Below are 21,988 nucleotides of genomic sequence, written 5' to 3' on the forward strand. Positions count from 1 at the left end.
TTTCTCCTCCTTACACGAGGCATCACAACAACGTTTCACCATGCAACGCCGGTCAACTGCTGTTTGTATATGAGAAATCGGTTGGAAACTTTCCTCATGTCAGCACGTTGTAGGTGTCGCCACCGGCGCCAACCTTGTGTGAATTCTCTGAAAAGCTAATCATTCGCATATCACAGCATCTTCTTCCTGTCGGTCAAATTTCGCGTCTGTAGCACGTCATTTTCGTGGTGTTGCAATTTTAATGGCCAGTAGTGTACTTTGTCATGAAACGAGTCAGTACATATTTTACAGAATGCTGGTTATACACTGAAGCGCCAAAGAAACTGATATAGGTATGCGATTTCAAATACAGGGGTATGTAAACAGGCAGAATAAGGCGCTGCTGTCGACAACGCCTATATAAGACAACAACTGTCTGGCGCATTTGTAAGATCATTTACTGCTGCTAAAATAGCAGGTTATCAAGATTTAAGTGAGTTTGAACGTGGTGTTTTAGTCAGCGCACGAGCGATGGGACACAGCATCTGCGAGGTAGCGGTGAAGTGGGAATTTTCTGGTACGATCATTCCACGAGTGTACCGTGAATATCAGGAAACCGGTAAAACATCAAATCGAAATCGCTGCGGTAGAAAAAAGATCCTGCAAGCACGGGAAAAAGTGGTTCAAATGGCTCTGGGCACTATGAGACTTAACTGCTGTGGTGATCAGTCCCCTAGAACTTAGAACTACTAAAACCTAACTAACCTGAGGACATCACACACATCCACGTTCAAGGCAGTATTCGAACCTGCGACCGTAGCGGTCACGCGGTTCCAGACTGTAGCGCCTAGAACCGCTCGGACACTCCGGCCGTTGAAGAGCATCGATCAGCGTAACAGAAGTGCAACCCTTCGGCAAATTGCTGAAGATTTCAATGCTGGGCCATTAACAGGTGTCAGCTAGTGACCATTCAACGAAACATCATCGATATGGGCTTTCGGACCGTAAATCCACCCTCGTACCTATGATGACTGAACAACACAAAGCTTTACGCCTCGCTTGGACTCCTCAAGACTGACATTGGACTGTTGATGATGGAAACATGTTGCCTGGTCGGAAGAGTTTCATTTCAAATTGTATCAAGCGGATGGACCTGTACGGGTATGGCGACAACCCCATGAATCCATGGACCCTGCATGTCAGCAGGGGACTGATCAAGCTGGAAGAGGCTCTAATGGTGTGGCCCGTGTGCAGTTGGATTGATATGGGACCCCTGATATGTCTAGATACGATTTTGACAGGTGACACGAACGTAAGAATTCTGTCTGATCGCCTGCGTCCGTTCGTGTCCATTGTGCATTCCGATTGACTTGGGCAGTTCTAGCAGGACAATTCGGCGCACCACAAGTCCAGAATTGTTACAGAGTGAATCCAGAATCACTCTTTTCAGTTTAAACACTTCCGCTAGCCGCTAAACTCCCCAGACATGAACGTTATTGAACATACTTTTACGGATTTATGAACAGCCCTGCAGGATTCATGGTGCCAATTCCCTCCAGCACTACTTCAGACGTTAGTTGAGTCCATGCCACATCGTGTTGCGGCACTTCTGCGTGCTCGCGGGGGCCCTAAACGATATTAGGAAGGTGTACCAGCTCTTCAGAGTAAAAACAAAAAATAAACAATAAAACAGAGAAAAATTGGCAGATAGTTCCATAATAAAGTATTAGCATTTCTACAAAGTTTCGCTGTCGTGTGATAATTACAGCACATACTGCACCTCCGTGAGTAGGTGCATTTCAACTTTAGCTACCGAGTACCTGACAGAAGGAATGTGCCACAATGAAACCTTTCAGCTTAGGTTTGAAGATCTGCGGTACATCTCTCAGTTTTTCTAGTTCAGCTGTAAACTGTTGAAAGTGAAACATGCTGAATGGTGCACATGTATCAATATGTGCTATAAGACGCACTATCTGAGTGCCAACCTTTTTTTCCGCCTGGTGTTCACTGATTGAATGTTGTAGTTTCTTCTGAAGGAGTCAATGTTGTAAACAAATGCCATTGTGGAGTCTTTATGTAGCGATAAAACAGTTACTATTCCGACCAGTGGCCTACACGAAGTTCGCAACGGACTCTGCAGCTCTGCTTCACCGCCCTCTGCTAAGAATATTCTTAATGAGTGCACAGAATTGGAGTGAAGTATAACACCATACGAGATCATAGGGTGAAAATAAGCAAAGTAAGCAACCCTTCATGCTTCAATGTTAGAGGTGGAAATTATTCTTTTTTTGAACATAACAGCATTCACTTTCTGCAGAAACTCTTGCACATGAAACCTTTAACAAATCTTTTCATCTATCCTCAGTGCTAATAATTTCAGATGGATCACTTCACTGACTGTTTGACCACCTTGGGCCAGTAAATTCCGCTTTTATAAGAGTTATGTAGTGCTAACTTTACCTAATATCGCATTACCTACACCAATTATATTACATTCCACAGCTTTCACAAAAACACTTGTGTTATCTGCAAAGAGAAAACGTTTTTAATGATGTAACATATTTACAGGCATGTCACTGATTGTTTTAAGAAGATCAACAGAGCCAGAACAGAATCCTGTGACACTTCCTGCTTTCCATGACCCCAGTCCACTTCAAATCTCTTCTCTGACCGTTGACAATGGAGGACATCCTTCTACTTCATTCTCTCCAGGTACGAAGTGAACCACTCCTGACATTTTCACCACATGCTATAATCTTACGGTTCAACAAAAATGTTAACATGGTACACACAATCAAACGCTTTGTTAAATCAAAGAAAATGTCTTTACCATCAATTTATAGGTTAACCCTGGTAATGATTCACATAAGAAGGAAGAAATAGCATTTACTGAGAATACTCCTTTCCTGAAGCAAAATGGCGAATCTAACATAAAATTATGTGTACTGAAATACGCCACTGCAATATTATATATTTCTTTCTCACATACTTTCGGAATCATTGATTGAAAAGAAATTCTCAGTTGTTTCTCTGGCGAGCATTTCAGTCCCTCAGCAAACTGAGAACAGCTGAAAGACACAGTGCACAGGAGTCTGAGTATAGAACTAATAGCACACTAATGCGTTCGACAACTGAGCTCTGACTTCCAACTCCAAAACCGTAATTAAATTTTCCATGGGTTTTCCAAAATTTATGACACCACAAACAGCGATAAATTTGTGGAGGTAGTGCTCCATTAATGTCTATACTCAAATAGTCTTAAAAAAATACCTAACGACTTGTTTTATAACTAGCTTCGTGCCCGCTGCTTCGCTCTCATAGACTGTATGGTTTGAACAGATTTTTTTAAATCGAATTTGCATGTTGTGACGCGCATTGGTCATGTGTAAATCTACACACTACGAAAGAGTTAGTGACCCTTTACATAGCTGTCAGGCTTTGAATAACTAAGTGTTCCAAGAGGTTTAATTTAGCTATGATAACGGTAGAAGTTCCAGAAATGAATTAAAATGTCTGCCACACCTGGGACTTCAGTCCAGGTGTCCTCTGTTCTAAGGAGGTGTGTTAGCCATTACACCACCACACTGATACAGTTAATACACCTGTATGGTCTACTCTAGTCCAACGCCCTCCCTAACACGAACTTCAATTCCCCATCACATTTCTTGAGCGTCTCTCATTGTTGTAGATAAAGACGAGACTCAAATGCCTCAGAGAATTATATCAGATCTATAGGGTTTAATTTAATTTTGTGTAGCGAGTTAAAAAGCAAAGGAGACAAATGGGACCAGGCTTACTCCCGACGCTGATTTCTCTCGTCTCAAACGGATATTCCTGTACATGGAATCATATTTAAATGTGGTATTTATTTGTCATTAGTCATGATTAGTTTGTGTACTGATTACATTACAAACGATATTGTAAATATATATTAGCCCTGCTGAAAAATTAGTGTAGTAAAGATTCGTTTCTTTTTCATTGCAGTTCTGATAAAGCCAACTTGTTGTGCTGACTGTTAAACAGCTTCTTTTGATTTAGTTCGCAAATTACATCACATTGTAAAGTGACACCATAGAACCCTGATCTTTTTCTAATGTACTTCGGAGCAGCGACTCTGCCTTCGTAATGAATTATTTTCCAACAACATTGAAACACGTAACTTTTTATTTTCATCTGATAAATCTTTTATAAATGTAGCTTTAAAATGGTTTAGTAATTAGTTCTTTAAGAACGACTTATTTATAAAAAAAAAAGTTTTCACCCCGTAGGGGCTGAATTTTCAAAAATTCTGAAACACTTACTCTTTTAGTTCTGACCGAGTAACCCAATACCAATTTTCTTAGTTGTAGCTTCATAATTGCCCTAATGGCGACATAGTTTCAAAAAACCTTTCACCCCCCTATTTTACGGCCTTAGGAGTGGAATTTCGAAAAAACTGTCCCTACAGTACAAGGAGTAATAGAAAACTGGCGGATATGAAGTACGAATAGTTTTAGTGTGCACTCTATTCAGTAGATATAGGACGCAACGACTTCCACCCATTGTCATCTATAAATAAATTTGTAACTGCTTTATTTGAGTCTAATAAAATGTGGCAGACAGAAGTTGGAATATTGCACATCTTCCTAAAAGAAACATTAGTGATGGCTTCTCCTCCCTGGAGAAAACAAATTGCGTTGAATTATGGTGAAAAAGATGCATTTTTGTTCCCAAATACACTGTTTTTCACTGCTAGTCTGAGAAATATTCACTTTACTCTCGTAAATCCAAACTTTTACAAAAGTGCCTGAACACTGGGAAATATTTTTAAAAGCTACTTACCGAATGTGCACTAATGATGAGTGTACCACCGGGAGTAGCCCGCGGTTCAAGGCGCCATGTCACGGACTGCGCGGCCCCTCCCGCCGGAAGTTCGAGTCCTCCCCCGGCATGGGTGTTCAAGAAAAATGTTCAAATGTGAAATCTTATGGGACTTAACTGCTAAGGTCATCAGTCTCTAAGCTTACACACTACTGAACCTAAATTATCCTAAGGACAAACACACACACACATGCCTGAGGAAGGACTCGAACCTCCGCCGGGACCAGCCGCACAGTCCACGCCTGCGGCATGGGTGTTTGTGTTGTTCTTAGCATAAGTTAAAGTAGTGTGTAAGTCTAGGGACCGATGACCTCAGCAGTTTGGTCCCTTAGGAATTCACACATATTTGATGAGTGTTCCAAAACGTTAGGGTTAAAACATTGTACCTGTAGGGTGGCCTTAATCAGTATTTCAGGTAGCACGAATTTATGAAAGAGCGATACGTGCGAAGCATTATTGGTAAACTGCTCGTGTTAGTATTTTATTGTATTCCATAACGAACAATTACCGAGCGAGCTGGCGCAGTGGTTAGCACACTGGACTCGCATTCGGAAGGACGACGGTTCAAACCCATGTCCGGCCATCCTCACTTAGGTTTTCCGTGATGTCCCTAAAACGCTTCAGGCAAAATGCCAGGATGGTTCCTTTAAAAGGGCACGGCCGGCATTCTTCACCATCCTTACCTTTTCCGATAAGACCGATGAGCTCACTGTATGGTCCCCTCCCCCAAAACAACCAACCAAACACCGAAGAATTGATGCCGCTTCGGTGTAGGTGCGCTACCTTGAGAAACAGTACACAGTGTTCTATGGCAGTGGTCGTCAAACTGCAGCCCAAATTAAGTATTGTTGCGACCAGCGGTTCTCAGCCGTATTTTACAGCTGTATGCATGTAGCAACTAACTAGCAAATTCAAAAACGGCAACTAACGTTTCTTAAGAGCGTAGTTTTCCTACTCAGTAGCAAACAAAAATGCTTAGAGAGACAGTAATACACTGCTGGAACAAAAATTTAGTAACCCAGAAACAAGATGTCGATTTTGGTCCGATGTCGGCTTATACCATCTGGGAGATGGTTTCAGCGTCATCCGCCAATAGACAGCATAGTGGCATAGCAAACCAGCGTGTCCAGCCTTTAATAGAGAATGCTCACAGCCAGAAGACTCAGTGTGATGCAAAGGCAGGCGACCATGCCGTGGAGACGCACTCGTGCTTTCTACATCTAACTGAGCGAGTTTGAAAGGGATCAAGCTATGGTCCTCCGAGTGGCAGGATGGTCCTTCTGGAGAACTGCCAAACACGTTGGACGTTCTGCGTGTAACGATCCTGGTACCAGCAGACACCCGAACATTCTCGCATCTGTAGACAAGGTTCTGGACGTTCATGCATTCGTCCGCCAGGATCGTCGTATTTGCACGCTAGGATCATCGTATTGTAAGGACACTAGTGGCACATCAAACAGCTACCGCAGCAGAAATAAGAGGGCTTGTAAGCCCAGACGTGTCAACACGAACTGTTGCATACTGGTTATTAGTAGTGGGACTACAGGAACGCATACCTCCCGCCCGTTTTCCTTCACGCCACACCATCGACGTGCCGACAGAGGACCACTTGGAAGGATCACTTAGAAGACGGAATGATGCCCTGTGGTGTTCAGTGATGAAAGCAGATTCTGCGTGCAGGCAAGAGATTGTCGTTTGCACGTACGATGCAGACCTGGTGAGGGCTATCTCGTAGACTGCATTAGTCCAAGACAGACTGTCCCCACCCCAGGCCTTATGGTCTACGGTGCGATCAGCTACAACACATGTTCACCTTTGGTGCTTCTGGAGGGAATGCTAAGCAGCACTCAGTATGTGCAAAATGTAGTTAGATCTATTATTTTGCTATTCTTGCAGTAGGAAGGTGATGTTTCAACAGGATAACGCTCGCCCACACACTGTCCGTGAAGCCCAACGTTCTTTGCAAGACGTGTAGCAACTTCTCTGGTCAGCACGATCTCTGGACTTATCTCCATTTAAGCACTTCTACATCTGCATATACGTGATTACTCTGCTATTCACAAGTAAGTTCCTGGTAGAGGGTTCAATGAACCACCTTCAAGCTGTCTCTCTAACGTTCCACTCTCGAACGGCACCCGGAAAAAACAAACACTTCAGTTTTTCTGTGCGAGCCCTGATTTCTCTTATTTTATCGTGATGATCATTTCTCCCTATGTAGGTGAGTGCCAACAGAATGTTTTCGCAATCGGAAGACAAAATTGGTGATTGAAATTTCATGAGAAGATCCCATCGCAACGAAAAACGCCTTTGTTTTAATGATTGCCATTCCAATTCACGTATCATGTCTGTGACACTATCTCCCCTATTTCGCGATAATACAAAACGAGCTGCCATTCTTTGTACATTTTCGGTGTCATCCGTCAGTCCCACTTGTTGCGGATCCCACACCGCACAGCAATACTCCAGAACAGGGCGGACAAGCGCGATGTTAGCAGTCTCTTTACTAGACCTGTTGCACCTTCTAAGTGTTTTGCCAATGGATCGCAGTCTTTGGTTTGCTCTACCCACAATATTATCTATGTGATCGTTCCAATTTAGGTTATTGTAATTGTAATCCCTAAGTATTTAGTTGAATTTACAGCCTTCAAATTTGTGTGACTTATCGCGTAATCGAAATTTAGCTGATTTCTTTTAGTACACGTGTGAATAACTTCTCACTTTTCCTTATTCAGGGTCAATTGCCACTTATCGCACCATACAAATATCTTACCTAAATCATTTTGCAAGTCGTTTTAATCATCTGATGACTTTACAAGACTGTAAATGACAGCATCATCTGAAAACAATCTAAGACGGCTATTCAGATTGTCTCCTATGTCGTTAATATAGATCAGGAACAATAGAGCGCCTATAACACTTCCTTGGGGAACGCCGGACATTAATTCTGTTTTACTCGGTATGATGGGATGAGAAGTGACTCGTACGACGTGTCAGCCAATAGCTCTTAGAGAACTACGGGAACATGTCGAGCACGCATGGAATAACGTACCCAGTACAGTGTTCGTCATCCGTACGACCGACTGGATGTCAGAATCACCTCCTGTATTGGCGCTCATGGAGGATGCATCACATACTAATATGGGTGTTTCAACAGGGGACGATACCTGCTTGTGCTATTGATCTATAAATTTAATCATTTCTGTATTCCAATACACTGTTGCAACAATATTGAGTGAATTGGAAACCTCTAAAGGAGTGTAACAACTCTTTTCTGGCGGTGTTTTTAAAGATGTGCCCAAATTTAATTGAAGCTGCTGAAGTCAGCTGTGAGCTGTGTAAAGCTGACCAATTACTTCAGGAGCAGAGAACTAGCTAACGCAGCCACTGCAGGGTTAGAGGATGAGAGAGGGGGAAATGTTTTGTTGCTTGTCTTACAGTACTGACAACTCACGGGTGTGTGCGACTCAGACGTGAAACGTCCCCTTTTTGAAAAATTGTACAAGGCCTGTGCTTAACCTGACGCACAATATTTTTAGCGCAACGCAATCTGACTTTCAAAAATCCCTACAAAAGAATGGCCCTGACTAACATTAAACTATACCTTTCAGAAATCACTTACCTCACAAAAATCTTCATTACTCGAACTACTGCAATACAGCGAGCGCCACTACTGCCAGCTAAATAAAAGATTCAAACTATGGAAGGCACTAACTACTGATAGGCATAGTTAGCAAATGAAGGATTTTGATAGAGAAAAAACAATGTATTTACCTTAATAGTCATAATATATATTGCAGTTCATGACAAATTACAAAACTCCGCCATCTCTCCCACATCCACCACTGCAGGCGGCTCACCTCCAACTGCGCAACGCTACGCGCTGTTCACATCCAGCTGCCTAACAATGCAGCAATGCAGCAATGGGAGACAACAGTGCAAACTAGACACAGACTGCACACAGCACAGCCAGTGATTTTTATACAGAGGTGGCGTTACCACGTATTTGAGTGATTAATCTTGCACTTAAATCATTTATTTTTAAAGATATTTGAAGTACAATGATACAAAGGTTTTCCGTGACACATTTCATTCCATTGCTGTAATCTGTAACACCTGAGGGTATTATTCATTAATCCTCAGGGGGGTACACGTTTACTTTGTGTACCATGTGTTTGGCAAGCACAAGGAGCCCTAGCTAATATGGTATTTGCTTATACAACTTTACACATCGGTACCATATTTCTCTAACACATAATTACACAGCTATCTTATCATTTAACTGAGAGAGACAAACATTTTTTTTACTACATCAGTGACAGATGTTTACGTAATTACACAGTTGGATAACTTCACACTTACGAAATTGTATTTTGTCTGTACTTTGTGAACTGTTCATATTTTTTCGGAACCATTGTGATACTGTGAGAGCTTTGAATGATGTATTTGGTAAGGGAGCATGATTTTAAAGTACGTTTGAGGTAGATGACACTATTGAAATGAGCATAGAATATTTTTTAGGGTTTGAAATTATTGCATAAAGCTACGACGTTTTTGAGATTTGACTGAGGTGTTTTGATGTTATTTTTTACGACGACGAATATGTATATGTGTAATAAGGTAAGGAATAATGAGTAGTGGTTAGGGACTCTGATTTGTGGAACAGGATGTTGGAAACCAAGAATCGTACTTTAAGAGTTATGAAATGTGTGTAAATGCTTGAATGTACCACAATGCCGACGAAAATTTTTTGGACACTGTTATATTTACAGGATTTTGTTTCTACACATTTGTAACGTAAATTTTCGACCTGTGAAATTTTTATATGAAACGTCCCCTTTTTGAAAAATTGTACAAGGCCTGTGCTTAACCTGACACACAATATTTTTAGCGCAACGCAATCTGACTTTCAAAAATCCCTACAAAAGAATGGCCCTGACTAACATTAAACTATACCTTTCAGAAATCACTTACATCACAAAAATCTTCATTACTCGGACTACTGCAATACAGCGAGCGCCACTACTGCCAGCTAAATAAAAGATTCAAACTATGGAAGGCACTAACTACTGATAGGCATAGTTATCAAATGAAGCATTTTGATAGAGAAAAAACAATGTATTTACCTTAATAGTCATAATATACTGTATATAGCAGTTCATGACAAATTACAGACGAATAAAATGTTATGGTATAAATTTTGACGCGGAAATAATATAGATTCCTGAATGCGTGTTACACAGATGGTCATCTTCAAATGCGGTACTTACACTATATGGTCAAAAGTACCCGGACACCTGGCTGAAAATGACTCCCTCCATCGGTAATTGTGGAATTCAATATGGTGCTGGCCCACCCTTGCCCTTGATGACAACTTCCCCTCTCGCAGGCATACGTTCAATCAGGTGCTGTAAGGTTTCTTGGGGAATGGCACCCCATTCTTCATGGAGTGCTGCGTTGAGGAGAGGTATCGATGTCGGTCGGTGAGGCCTGGCAAGAAGTCGGCGTTGTAAAACATTCCAAAGGTGTTCTATGACATTCACCGGGCATTCGACATACCCACCCACACCCTGCCATCGGATCGCCACATTGTGTACCGTAATTCGTTACTCCACACAACGTTTTTCCACTGTTCAGTCGTCCAATGTTTACGCGAGGCGTCGTTTGGCATTTACCGGCCTGATGTGTGGCTTATGAGCAGCCGCTCGACCGTGAAATCCGTTTCCTCGCCTCCCGTTTAACTGTCACAGTACTTACAGTGGATCCTTATGCAATTTGGAATTCCTTTGCGATGATCTGGACAGACGAGGTCGCCCTGTACGCTTTTGTGCTGTATCACGTTTCCACTTCACCTAGGGATGTTTAGGAGTGTGGAAATCTCGCGTACAGACGTATGACACAAGTCGCACCCAATCGCCTGACCACGTTCGAAGTCCGTTAAGTTCCGTGGAGCGCCCCATTCTGCTCTCTCACGATGCCTAATGACTACTGAGGTCGCCGATAAGGAGTACCTGGCAGTAGGTGGCAGCACAATGGACCTAATATGAAAAACGTATGTTTTTGGGGGTGTCCGGATACTTTTGATCACATAGCGTATCTGTACCAAGGAACATTAAATTAATTAAGCCCATTGTAATACAAATCAAGGAGCAGAATAAAATTGACATTTAAATCAATAATCGATTTTTTTGCGGTGTCTCATATTCAACAGTCCATTTAAATATAAGTACAAATATCATTATAAAACCAACAACACCTCTGTAATGTCGATTGTCAGATCACTGAGGTTGGCAAGCCATGGTCAACAAAGTGTCCCGAATGGCACCGGTTTTAACGATCAGTAAGGGTGTTCAAAAATGATTTATTTCTTTTAGGTTGTTAGTGACAAAAATGACCGTCCTGAGCAGATGTCACATAGTATGGAATGGTTGACAGAAACCAGATCTGAAAACTAGGTCCAGCAGAACTTCCGCACACGTTAGAGAAGCACACTGCCACCACGTCTGACAAACAGACAGTGCTTCATGACGTTCAACGAATCCGGTATTGTCATGAAGAGGACGAGTTGTGGGCATCTGAGCATGTGCAACGATGGTGCACAAGACGCTACACAACGTTTAAGAGGACTTGCTATGCCAGACACGGCCGGAACTGAAACGTCACTTAGATATTCTGCGTACTATGGATACTGTACACGTGGAACTCTGTTAACGGCTAATGACCCTTTTAGGTGTGTGTATGTGTGAACATTATGGCGCAAACAACACATTTCCTCCAGCCCTTTTTTTTTAGATATGGGGTGGCCAGGATAAAAGAGTCCCCACGTGAGAATGAACATGATATTTCAAGCTATCTGAATATTATTGTTTCTTAATGGTAGGGCGGCACTCGAGCAGAGGCCACGTGACGTCATGCGACGTCGAGCGATGATTTAGTGATCAGTGGCACGTTGACAGTAGGCAGTTGGAAGGTTGTTCTGATTTTTACAGTTCTGCAGAAAGTCTTTGTCAATCGAACATAGAGTATTGTTGAAACTTTTTTTGCTGTAAATCGTTTAAAACGTTAAATAAAAGGTTCGCGATAAAATATACAGAGATAGCTGGTTCTATAAAACGCGTTGTGCAGAAAATGATCACTAAAGTTAGAGCAAACGGTTCAGTCCCTAACGCTTAAAGTGAAAGTGTAAAGAAAGTTTTGTTCGTCAGAAAGTATTGAACTACTCAAGCATACAAAGTAAGAGTGATGCGAGCTTTAAAATCTACAGATCACGCACAATGGCAACACTATTGCGAACTGTTACTCACGCATGTCACTGATGGTTATCTGGATCCAAATCAGCTCAGACAAAGCATGGTACATCTTAGTGGGCACGTTAATTCTGAAAATACAGGCAATGGGTCAACAGACAATCTCAGGGAACGCCTTGAGGTGCCTCTGCATGAGCTGAAAGTAGGCGTTTGGTGTGTAGCTTCAGGCCGATGGAATGCAGGTCCCAAGTTCATTAACAACACTGTTAACTGTCCAGCGTACGTAACGGAGGGAGAACGAGAGAATGTGTTTTTCCGGCAAGATGGCGCTACGGCGCATATTTCACGGGTCTCAACGTCTCTGAAGATGCCATCTGTTCTTTTGGACATGTCCGGCGATAAATTCCCGCAATCGCACTACCCTCTGTGCTGTCGGTGGCTCAGACGGGTGCCGGCACGGTAGCTCAGCGTGTTCGGTCAGAATGCTGGTTGGCCTCTGTAATAAAAAACTGATTGGAAGGATCAACAATCGAACTTGAACGGATGTGATGTGACGTCTACAACGACCAAACACGACTAACAAAATGTAAAAAAAGGTAGATAAAGCGACTGCCATGTAAGCAGGAGATCCCGGGTTCGAGTCCCGTTTGGGGTTCACATTTTCAACTGTCCCCGTTGATATACATCAACGCCCGTCAGCAACTAATGGCATTGATTTAATTGTAATTTCGTTCTCAAAGTCAGACGTCCGTGAAGTTTTCGGAGAAGAGCGTACAGTTTCCGCAGTTTTATGGCCTCCCAGATCGCTCAATTTGTCTACCCGTGTTTTTATTTTTGAGGTAATTTAAAGGGTAAAGTCTATATAGTACCAACCCGCATACGATTGAAGAGTTGAAAACAAACATTCGCAGTACTATTGCTGAAATCACACCAAATGAATTAGCAAAAGTTTCCAGAAACATGTTAAGACGTGCTGAGTTGTGTATCAAAGTTTTTGGTGAAAATTTTCAGCACTTCCTGTGAACTACTGACCTATTGAATGTTCAGTACGTTGTTTTTTATTATAATAATGTATTACTTTGTGTTCTGTATCTACAATAAACGAGTGAATTTTCTCTTTATTCTTTGTAAAACGTGGAGCTTCTTTTGTTTTGGCCACCCTGTATATGTGATCAAACAACTAACGATCATTTTAGAACACCCTGTACTGGGGGAGCCGATGGCCAACTTACAGTGCCGTTACTACAACCAGTCTACTCAGAGCTCATAACACACTAGTTTATATACACACCAATTAATAATAACATCGGTACATATTCCACCCGATGTGTTGTCCTACAATGTCAGAATGGAATCGTGAGATAAAAAACTTTCACGACCACTGTTCTGTGGTCAACCACAGTGGAATTAACAAGAGAGTACAGTTCATGATAGTTTTTTGAAGGCGGTACTTTGTATGATGAAGCTGGATTTGGAGGCCAGAAAACTGACCCAGTGTTCAGTAAAAAGTTTCGCAAGAGGTGTCAGACGAAATTTGTGGCTGCAGGTAGAAAACGGCGAGAACTTGGATCATTCAAGCCACAGAGAGTTGTCCAAGTTTTCAATGCAGAATTGTTCCTTCAGTAAAATTTGAGTGCACACGTCGATATATAGCGTGGAGAGTACGTGTGGAGGATCAGATACACCACTATCATAAAAAAAATGTTAAAGCATCAAGCAGCTGAGTCAATGTTTTTTAACTAAGAGTTCTGACTTGTCACTGCATAATCCAAAGCAGAACAACATTGCTGAATTTTTCCAGTTTGTATTGTGCCCCAATGAGGCCCTCTTTGAATGGTGATGTTGTTTTCAACTGCTGCAATAGCCATGCTTGGAGTTAGCAGAATCCATACGCAACACTCGTCTCAGATCAGCAGCAATTGTTTCTGTGAACTTTGTGCTGGAATTGTACTTCAACTAACTAAACTTCGAAAGTTCATTATAGCTATGGGAGACAAAACCGCAGGCCGGCCGGTGTGGCCGTGCGGTTCTAGGCACTTCAGTTTGGAAGCGCGTGACCGCTACGGTCGCAGGTTCGAATCCTGCCTCGGGCATGGATGTGTGTGATGTCCTTAGGTTAGTTGGGTTTAAGTAGTTCTAAGTTATAGGGGACTGATGACCTCAGAAGTTAAGTCCCATAATGCTCAGAGCCATTTGAACAAAACCGCAAACTTGTTTTTCAGTTCTTGTTCTTACGAGCTACTACTCACCATCAATCCTGATACCTTCAATTCTACCAGTACTTCTCCTCTACTTTCTAAACTTCACAGGGTTCTGCTGTATGCCCTGTGGCCTCAACACTCCCGGAAGAAGCAATTTCTCAGAGAAGTGCCTTAGCCACAGGCTACTCAGCTTTTTTACAGCATGAATCTTTCCCTCTGCATTGGAGACTGCGGTGTTTTCAAACTTTCTGGTGGGTGAAAAGTATTATGCAAACAGGGACTCGAAAGCGAAAAAACTGTCTTTCGTGGCTAGTTCCATAGTGGCTGAGGTATCGAGTCTCAGGTGTGGTATAAGGGAGAGCTTCTGTGCAGTCTGAAAAGTAGAACAGTTTCTAACGAACCAGTGCTGGTTTAGTGTGATCTACCCCACCACTTAGCACGCAAGGAATGATCTGAAAAGGGAAACTAAATCTTGAGCCGGTGAACCTAGGCCCTGCCAGGTATGGAGATACCCGCCACACAGACTGTTGGACATCAGAAGAATAGCTGCCGTACTTAAAATGTATTAGTTAGGAACGGGGGGCGGGGGGGGGGGGGCGACTCTAGTTTAGGACAAACAACAGGATATTTCTTTTACAAAAGAATTTATTACATGAATTACAATAAAGATTTGTGTTTAAGATGCGGAAATAGTAATCCTAGGAAAATTCTATACAAACTATTAACAACCCGTGGCAAAATATACACAAGGGAAATATTGAGGTTGCTAGCAACTTAATACCGAAAAGCTACTAAAAGTATTTCAATTGACATTACTACCAAAACCAAAATTTTGTACAGTGACAATATAAACTAAGCTACTGTAGCTGGGCAATAATTCGTATCTGCCAGATCACTTTCTCAAATGTAAACCTCAAGATCAGACGTGAATTACGTGGCTGACGCGGATGTGAGGGAATGCGAGAAATTATTTCAAACTAATGCAGACCTGAAGTGAAAGCACGCTGGTGACTTCAACACCTAACACCCGAGCAATGCGTCCTTACCTTTCACACAATGCAGTGATAATTTCGGTGGCAGTCAATTATTGCTTTCATCACCCCTTGTATCTGGTGCCCTGACAAAACTATGCAGGCTTCTGACCGAATTTAAAAGTCTAGAACTTCTGTTTCTATGAAGTGGAAAACTGTATCCATCCCTGGCTAAGACAAATGGCTTTGTACACTCGCCAAGGCTGGACGATGTGCACATTGTTGCCCTCAACAATTCTCGCAAAAACACTAATTGTAGCTGCGCTTCTCGTGTCCTCCACTGCGGAGATACACGAGAAATCCAGCACAAATTCGGTTGACACAGATCTTCGTGAACCAACAAAGTGTTCACAGAAAACTATCTCTCTCGGTGTCACCAAAGAGCATTAAGCGCCCCGTGCAACGCACGACACTTCCAGAGAGAGAGTGGCCCAATTATCCCTACGTAATTAGCTGCATTGTCGCTAGTTTCCGAATCTGTACTACAGCTTCGCTTCTTTCCACGACTGGTATCGCCCATTGCGTCTGCTTGTTACAGTCCATCATCGTTTACTCGACCAATAAGAATGTCCGGAACAAACTTCTGTGTATGCTCGCTTCTTGCTGACCAATCGGCATTCGATATTCCCTCCTTGAGTAAAAGTTCCACGAGGCCAGGTGCTCATCACGTGAAGCACACGCACTGTCCACGTTAGTATCACGTGATTTTATTGTTAACAAAAGGCACGTGACACCGCATTTTGTGCACTCGTCTCGCGCAAATCCATTGCCCATTAATTAGCCCCTCTGCTGCGAGGGTCGCTTTGTTATGGCTCGCTACGGGCCGACTGTAGAAACATCTCTAGCTGGAAACCAAATCTGACGTTAGTTCAGAAATTGAGCTCTGTTCAGGACTCCGCTATTTTGTAAAACACTAAACTTGGATCCACCAAATGAGGCTCACTGCTGATCTAACAGAGCAAGAAATATGGTTTTTTTCCAAGCTTAAATGATTTATCACTTAATTTCAAGAATGATATTTGTTCGCAGTTCGTGGTCTAGTGGCTAGCGTTGCTGCCTCTGGATCACGGGGACCCCGGTTCGATTCCCGGCCAGGTTGGGGATTTTCTCTGCCCGAGGACTGGGTGTTTGTGTTGTCCTCATCATTTCATCATCATCATCATCATCATCATTCGTGGCCGTGGTTAGAATGGACTGTGTACAAAAATCGGGCTTTGAAAAAACTGGGACTTTGTAAGGGCGCTGACGACCCCGCAGTTGAGCGCCCGACAAACCAAACATCATCATCATCATCATCATCATCGCCCTTTGTCGTCCGCAGCAGACACACCGGAATAATCAGATACCTGCAAAATAAACGAAAGGAAACAATATACCGTACTTAACACTGTGTAAGTTTCTTGCACACAGAATGCTGCCCACCATAGTGGCCCAGAAACCTCAGAAAATGGAAAGTGTTATGTGGTTTCAGATCTCGCGTTGTTATAATTATTATCTTTTATGTCCCATACAGCAGAGAGAGTAGTACGAAATGGAAAAATAATACCTTGGAGTGACCTGGATATGAACCTGTGTTCCTTCATTCGAGAGACCAACACGCGAGCTCTGAGCTACTGAAAGAGTTGTGCTAGTGACGCCTGATAAATAACCATTTGTTAAACAACCTACGTATAATTACTTATTTCTCCTTTATTCATTAGAGCTCTTGCAGTTGCCATAGCAGTTCAGTCATGTGTTCGATAGGTCAAAAACTAACATGTATTGTATAGTCATTGCTACTAGAGCAGAGAGAGCACGTTTATAAGAGATGTTAAACAATTATTGGCTGTTGCCTGCATCAATATTCGTAATTGTTCACTGCAAATATTTCGAATTTTCTTCTCTGTATAAAATGCCTCGAAACTAATCACATTAATCGCTAGACGTCTCCATGAATTGTTCTCCATGAACTGAAATTATTATATGCACTCATTACATACATAGCTAATAGATCCCACAACCTAAGCTTGTAAATCGAAAAACATTTCGAGCTTCAGCAGTGCGAGTTGCATAGTTGCATATGCGTGTGTTAATAACAACTTCCTTATTTCAATTTGTATTTGTGCAAATCATAAGCGTTGTTTGTTAATGTCACTAAGTTCTAAACTGACGATTACATCTGAATCAGACTCTGATCTGCGAATTTTCGCAGGTCAAAGTTGATCAAACGTCACTGCGATATAATTTTGGATTAACGTTGATAGAATCAGATTCCCGAGTTAAGCTTGATCTGTCATTTCCTCTGTTAATGTAAAGTCAAATGTTTTATACAATGGGCCCAAAGTTTATTTCCCCATTGCACTTCTGTGTTGTCAACTGGCAAACCTCTTTCACTTCAGTTCCACTTACTATCAAAATATTACGTACTTATCTGCAAGCTAAGGAGGTAGGAATTGTTACTACTATGTGTACGCAACCACACATTCTTATTACACTTCATACTACAAAAATTACCTAATTGCTTTCAAATTATTGCTTATGGCACATTTAACGAATCGGCTTAACGAGTAGAAACCACCTAACGAGGAAATTAAGAAGTTAGGTGGTAAAAATTACCCTGACACGTTCCAAGCTACTGCTGGAGCTGAGGCTTCCTTACCTCAAAGTTTTTAGTGTCAAGATGCTCTCATATGTGTAATTTAAATCCTAAAAGTTTGGCTTACCATGAAAACACGTGTGGTTGCTTCCAAGGAAGATGGAGGCCAATTCGTGCAGTCTTCTCTCCACTAGTAAATAAAAGGAAATGTCCTAACTGATTCACTGATTCATCATCACCCAGCCCAAACAGCTAAGGATAGAAACTTTAAATTTGGAGAAGGTGTTGATCTTATATTGTAGGCATCGTGTAAGGAGAGATTTTTGTAAATTCCACCTTTAATAAAAAAAATATGTGTTTCAGCATCTTTGGAAATGCAACATCTAAGGAGGTGATATAGCGGGTGGAAGTTTTCTGAGAAAATAAATTATTGAAGGACTACTAAAGAATTTTTAAAGCTGAACTATGAAAATCAGTATTTTCTGTGTTTTTGGAAATTTGACCCTAAGGGAGGTGAAACAGAGAATGAAATGTTTTATGAAAATACTTCATTATGAAAGCATTTTTAAATTTGGATCAATAAGAATTTATATCTCTGGCTTCTCGCTTAGAAATAAAAAATACGTGTTTCAGTATTTTTGAAATTTCAACCGCTAGTGGGATGAAATAGGGGATGACAGCTTTTATGGAAATATTTCTTTATGAAAGCACTATTGAAGCTAAATCTATGAAAACTTGTATCTGGCTTCTCAGTGGAAATAAAAAAAATATGTTTCAGTGATTTTGGAAATTTATTCACTAAGGAGGTAAAACAAGAGACGAATTTTTTTTTGGGTGCTTGTTCCTCATCTCTACTGTGAAATACATCTCTTCGTTTGAACAAGTGCTCGTAACTCCTAAGGTATTCATTCTAGACCCCATGTTTACTGCACTTTTTTGCTTCGAATGATCGTTCCTCTCGTATTCCTGAACATTGATCATTCCTCCTGAAGCACCCTACATAATCTGTGCAATTTGCACGCCGAGAGTTACGCTGCCTTATGATGTTACACGCAGTTTATTACTTAAATACTTTTGTTATTGTGTTAATGTTAGCATTACGAGAGTATTTCAAAATTTTAATTTCTGTCAGTAATTAAATAAAATACTGAAGCTCGTGTTTTTCTTGCCCCTGGAAGCCGTTAGATAGGCCACCTGCAACTGAGATCATGCGACCATGTGCCCGATTAGTAATACAGATGCCATCTGATATGCAGCCTGATTCCCACGCTTTAGTTACTGGTGTCCTCAGTACCTCCCCTCACATGCAAAATATCTATCACCATTCTATGAGGTTCATTCAAATGAAGCCTGGTCATTGCGTCTACCTTTGCCTTCAATATAAGGTGGCAGCACGTAACTGCGGGTGTGGTGGCGCCTTCTGTTGGTAGAAAGACTGACGCGTGCGCACCGTTTGATGTTGCATAGCGCCAGCGTGGTTTCAGGCCGAAGAAAAGGTGGTCACACAAGTTATCGTCCACTACCGAACATACAGGCTAGTAAGCAGGAACAACGAGGAGTGATTCGATTTTTGGCGCTGGAGAGAGTTGGAGGCCGTGAAATGAATTGACGGATAAAGAAGTAGAGTCTGAGTCGATCAAGTGTTGTGGAATGACGCAAACGATTCCTTGAGGGGCGCGAGTCACTGGAAGGCGATGCTCGTCCTGGATAGGCTCATCGTGTCATCTCACCGGAAATCGTTGAGGAAGTGAGTGCTCTAGTCTTGGACAACCGCAGAATCACCGTGGACGAGATCCATCGGTTACTGGGTATTAGCGTGGGCACCGCCCACACCATAACGCATCAACACTTGAACTTAGAAAAATCTGTGCCCAGTGGGTTCCCCACCAACTGACTGCCGAACAGCGCAATACTCGATTGGCGCTGTTTTTGAGTCATCTGCAACGTTATCATGAGGAGGAATACAGCTTTTTGTCGCATATTGTCACAGGTGACGAAACATGGTGTCACCATTTTGAGCCGGAAAGCAAGCGTCAGAGCAAGCAGTCGAAACATGCGACTTCACCATCTCCAAAGAAATCAAACACCATGCACATCAGTTCTGATAAGGTCATGATATCCTTTTTTGAGCACAAGAGACCACTGCTTGTCGAGTTTCTGGAACGGAGAACCACCATCAATTCCCAGCGTTATCAGGTTACCTTACAGAACTTTAGACGAGCCATCAAGTCGAAACGCCGAGGCATATTGTCCAATGGCGTTATCCTCCTGCATGATAATGCCCTTCCGCACGTGGCCAATGCGGTGAAGACGACATTACAGCAGTTTGGGTGGGAAACGCTGGAAAATCCACCGTAGAGTCCTGATCTTTCACCGTGTGACTTTCATGTGTCTGGACCTCTAATACAAGCTATTCGCGGACATCGATTCGCAAAAGAAGACGAAGTGAGTGACCGGGTCCATGCCTGGTCCGACAGCTGCCTACTAGCTTCTTCAAGGATGGAATCGATCGGCTAGTGTCGCAATGGGATAAATGTGCCAATAGTTTTGACGACTGTTTTTGAGTATGTCTACTGTGCATAACTACATTTTTGAGTTAATAAAATCGTTACCGTTACTTTACATTAGTGACCAGGTTTCACTTAAATGCCCCTTATATAATTGAAACACACTCCTCCTCTCCGTCCGAACAGGCCATGGAAGGTCCAACGATACCGACCGTCCGCCGTGTCATCCTCAGCTCACATGCGTCACTGGATGCGGATATGGAGCGGCATGTAATCAGCACAGTGCTCTCCCTGTCGTATGTCAGTTTACAAGACCGGAGCCGCTGCTTGTCAATCAAGTAGCTCCTCAGTTTGCCTCACAAGGGCTGAGTGTACCCCACTTGCCAACAGCGCTCGGCAGATTGGGTGGTCACCCATCCAAGTGCTAGCCTAGCCCGACAGCGCTTAACTTCGGTGATCTGACGGGAACCGGTGTTACCACTGTGGCAAGGCCGATAATTGAAACACAGTGCCGAAAAAAATATTCAACACCCTCACGGACTGTGTTCAGCAGTACCACGTACTGAGCGGTTGTAGTGTCAGCGATTCATTTGTTACGGTCTCCGGCGATCAGATACCGCTCCGGAGGCCTGCCTGTGAATTTCATTTTAATTCTATATGCAGCAACGTGCTGAGGTTAAGAGGCGAACAAAATGGTTCAAATGGCTCTGAGCACTATGGGACTCAACATCTGTGGTCATAAGTCCCCTAGAACTTAGAACTACTTAAACCCAACTAACCTAAGGACATCACACACATCCATGCCCAAGGCAGGATTCGAACCTGCGACCGTAGCGGTCACGCGGTTCCAGACTGAAGCGCCTTTAACCGCACGGCCACACCGGCCGGCAGAGGCGAACAGAGTTTGCAATATTCATTCTAGGGTAAAGCCATGACGCACCTATGAGTTCATACTTCTTTTGAACAACTTCCAAAATTTGAATGCTATCGCATTGTGGGCTTGCACGAAGCTGGATAGACGTATCGACGTTCTGCTGCACATTTTTGGCACAGTGTACCGGTCACGTGTCGCTAATTTCAGAAGAAGTCTGTGGAACAATTCCCTCAGCTGTAGATAAGATTGCGGAAGTCGAAGAAGTACAGGTCACGCCAAGATCGAATTATCATGCGAGCAGCAGTGGGCGCCCGAACATTATCCAGGGTAGAAATCCAGGCACGAGTTACAATTGCTGTGTCACCAAGGAGCATTGGGAACCGTTTGATTGCAGCAGATTAGGAACACGTATGCCTCTGGCCAGGCAACAACTGATACCACCACACTGCCAACACGGCTATTCTCGTATCGTAAAAGAGTCGACTGGAGAATGGAATGACACTCTGGTATCTTCAGTGACGAGAAGAGGATCTGTCTACATGCGAGTGATGGACATAAACATGTACCAGGTGAGTAGCCTAGTGCGGGGTGCCTCCGCCCACAACACAGGCATCATGGTTTGGAGTGCCATCAGTTACAGCTCGCGGCCGTCTTTGGTGTTTATGCGGGGTAAAGTAACCAGTGCCCACTAACCTTGCACGCGCTATTATCCCCATG

The 21,988-nt window shown here is 42.7% G+C and overlaps 1 pseudogene; it reads right to left on the minus strand.

The window, feature by feature from the left end:
- Positions 1 to 20,778: 20,778 nt before the first annotated feature.
- Positions 20,779 to 20,896, minus strand: LOC124553895 (annotated as a pseudogene).
- Positions 20,897 to 21,988: the final 1,092 nt, after the last annotated feature.

This window comes from Schistocerca americana, chromosome 1 (assembly GCF_021461395.2).
Source record: "Schistocerca americana isolate TAMUIC-IGC-003095 chromosome 1, iqSchAmer2.1, whole genome shotgun sequence".
Classification (NCBI taxonomy): Eukaryota; Metazoa; Arthropoda; class Insecta; order Orthoptera; family Acrididae; genus Schistocerca; species Schistocerca americana.